This window comes from Lepus europaeus, chromosome 2 (assembly GCF_033115175.1).
Source record: "Lepus europaeus isolate LE1 chromosome 2, mLepTim1.pri, whole genome shotgun sequence".
Taxonomy (NCBI): Eukaryota; Metazoa; Chordata; class Mammalia; order Lagomorpha; family Leporidae; genus Lepus; species Lepus europaeus.
The window spans coordinates 124336565-124339734 of NC_084828.1; the positions used below are offsets into that span (position 1 = coordinate 124336565).

General features: G+C 49.4%; 1 pseudogene; it reads right to left on the minus strand.

Moving 5' to 3' along the window:
* Window positions 1–388: 388 nt before the first annotated feature.
* Window positions 389–1989, minus strand: LOC133749189 (tubulin alpha-1A chain-like; annotated as a pseudogene).
* Window positions 1990–3170: the final 1181 nt, after the last annotated feature.

The following is a 3170-nucleotide window of genomic DNA, read 5'->3' on the forward strand; positions in this document are numbered from 1 at the left end:
TAAAAATTTGTCAACCAGAATTTACAAATGCAATGTAAGAAGTATGCATTTCGACAGTTCTTTGCTTGGATTATCTTGGACTGCCACTACAATCTGATGAACAGATCTGCTGGTTCCAGTCAAGTGGAAAATCCCCTTGGCTCTTGTACTCTTCAGAGAATCGCTTTTCCCAGAGTGGACTGGATCTGGGGCAGCCCATGGCCAAGTATAAAATAGAACACAAACCATTTGCGATAGTGCATGAGATGGAGTCTGGAGGAAGAAACAAACTATGAAAATTTTCCCCATCTTAAGGGAATCTTCTACGTGTGAAGCCAAGTATTATTTGGATTATGAAACAAAAAGAAGGTAATATGTAAATTAACCTGCAAGGATTTTGTGACTTGGATTTTTTTTTTTATTTGAGACAGGGAATACTTTATTCAAAACCCATCAGAGAAATGAACCACTTGGGTCCCCGACAAAGCATTCATGTTTCAAAGCATAACTCAGTAATTGTATATGAGAGCATATGCTGCTACATACAAACTAACTGATCAGACCACAAGTTTCCACTGTTTAAAACAGAAAAAGCTTCCCTGTAAAAGCAGCACCTTTGCGACATTTTTAGTATTCCTCTCCTTCCTCCTCACCCTCACCCTCAACAGAATCCACACCAACCTCCTCGTAATCCTTCTCCAGGGCGGCCATGTCCTCACGAGCTTCAGAAAACTCTCCCTCCTCCATGCCCTCCCCCACGTACCAGTGAACAAAGGCACGCTTGGCATGCATCAGGTCAAACTTCTGGTCCAGGCGAGCCCAGGCCTCGGCCACGGCTGTGGTGTTGCTCAGCATGCACACAGCTCGCTGCACCTTGGCCAGGTCTCCACCAGGCACCACCGTGGGAGGCTGGTAGTTAATGCCAACCTTGAAGCCAGTGGGGCACCAATCCACAAACTGGATGGTATGTTTGGTCTTGATGGTGGCGATGGCAGCATTGACATCTTTGGGAACCACATCGCCACGGTACAGCAGGCAGCAAGCCATGTATTTACCGTGGCGAGGGTCACATTTCACCATCTGGTTGGCCGGCTCAAAGCAGGCATTGGTGATCTCTGCTACAGAAAGCTGCTCGTGGTAGGCTTTCTCAGCAGAGATAATGGGGGGCGTATGTGGCCAGAGGGAAGTGGATGTGGGGGTAGGGCACCAGGTTGGTCTGGAATTCTGTCAGATCAACATTCAGGGCTCCGTCAAACCTCAGGGAAGCTGTGATAGAGGATACAATTTGACCTATCAACCTATTCAGGTTAGTGCAGGTGGGGCGCTCGATATCGAGGTTTCTACGACAGATGTCATAGATGGCCTCGTTGTCTACCATGAAGGCACAATCAGAGTGCTCCAGGGTGGTGTGGGTGGTGAGGATGGAGTTGTAGGGCTCCACCACAGCTGTGGAAACCTGGGGGGCTGGGTAGATGGAGAACTCCAGCTTGGACTTCTTGCCGTAATCGACAGAGAGGCGTTCCATCAGCAGGGAGGTGAACCCATAACCAGTTCCCCCACCAAAGCTGTGGAAAACCAAGAAGCCCTGCAGGCCCGTGCACTGGTCAGCCAGCTTGCGAATTCGGTCCAGGACGAGGTCAATGATCTCCTTGCCAATGGTGTAGTGCCCACGGGCACAGTTATTGGCAGCATCTTCCTTGCTCGTGATGAGCTGCTTGGGGTGGAAGAGCTGGCGGTAGGTGCCGGTGCAAACTTCATCAATGAACGTGGGCTCCAGGTCTACAAACACGGCCCTGGGCACGTGCTTGCCAGCGCCCGTCTCACTGAAGAAGGTGTTGAAGGAGTCATCTCCTCCCACAATGGTCTTGTCACTTAGCATCTGGCCATCGGGCTGGATGCCGTGTTCCAGGCAATAGAGCTCCCAGCAGGCATTGCCGATCTGGACACCAGCCTGGCCGACGTGGATGGAGATGCACTCACGCATGGTTGCTGTGCGCGCGGAGGCCAAGAAGGAGGCTGCTGCTTCTTACAGCACGACTCTTAGGCGGTCGATGTAAGAGAACCTCGACTTGGATTTTATAGTTTTGGAATCAAAACATTTATATGAAAAGGTAATACAGTGTGAGTGAAATACAACAAAAACTACAAAGAGAGGACAAGATCAATTGTCAAATTCACTCATTCATTCCAAAAGGTATTTATTGAGTGCCTGCCACATGCTAGGTGCTGTTACAGGTCAATCAAGACAGAAGTTTGCTCACATAGGATTCATGTTCCAGTGGAGAAAATAGACAAAACAAGTTAATCAAATATAGAGCATATTAAATATTGATGACTGCAGAGGTGAGCGGCAAGATGGCGGAATAGGCAGGGAGCACACTATTAGTCTGGGGAGAGACAGTTTAATATAAGTGGAAATACTGCAGGGTTAAGGAAGAGTAGGGGATGAAACAGCAGAGGAAACTCTACCGGAACTAGTGATTCACAGTGGACCTGCGTGGAGAGCGTGGGAGCCCAAGTTCGGGACACCAGCAGCAGACTCAACACACCAGCACTGGAACACGAGGTGAGCCGAACCTCAATAGCCTGAGACACCAGCGGGCAAGCGGAAAGAGGAGGCTAGAGGGAACGAGGCTTGAAACTCCATGGGGAAAAATTCACCAGGCTAACTAGAAGAGAGAGAGGAAAAAAATAAAAAAAGTGACCGATACGGACACAAGTTTCTCTCTCTCCGCTCACCTCTCAAAGGCGAGCAAGACAAAGACCAGGCGCCATTTTGGACATACGTCATAAGCAGGGCGACCTCAGGTCTGCACTGGCCCTGAGCCTAGCAGAAACACCTGACTCTGGGGGGAGGGGTGAAATAACAGGAGATTAGCATCTAACTTGGCAACCCAGTGGGAGACTGCAGGAGAATTGGAGCCCACACTGAGGGCAGCAGAGATTCCCTGTGTGGTCCATGGGAAAGAGCTTCCGATCTCTGGCTCCTGTGGGTATATCATTCGCCTGCTAACTACCTCCAATTACATTCAGCTGTGCGGAATTACTTCCCTTTTGAATCAAAAAAAGAAAGAGATTTACCACACCTAACCTGGGAGTGTCATCTTTGACACACCCTCAGCCCTGAGGAACCAAACACAGCTCTCAGTCCACACTCATCTCAAGCCTCTAAGGCTCCACTGAAAGCAGAC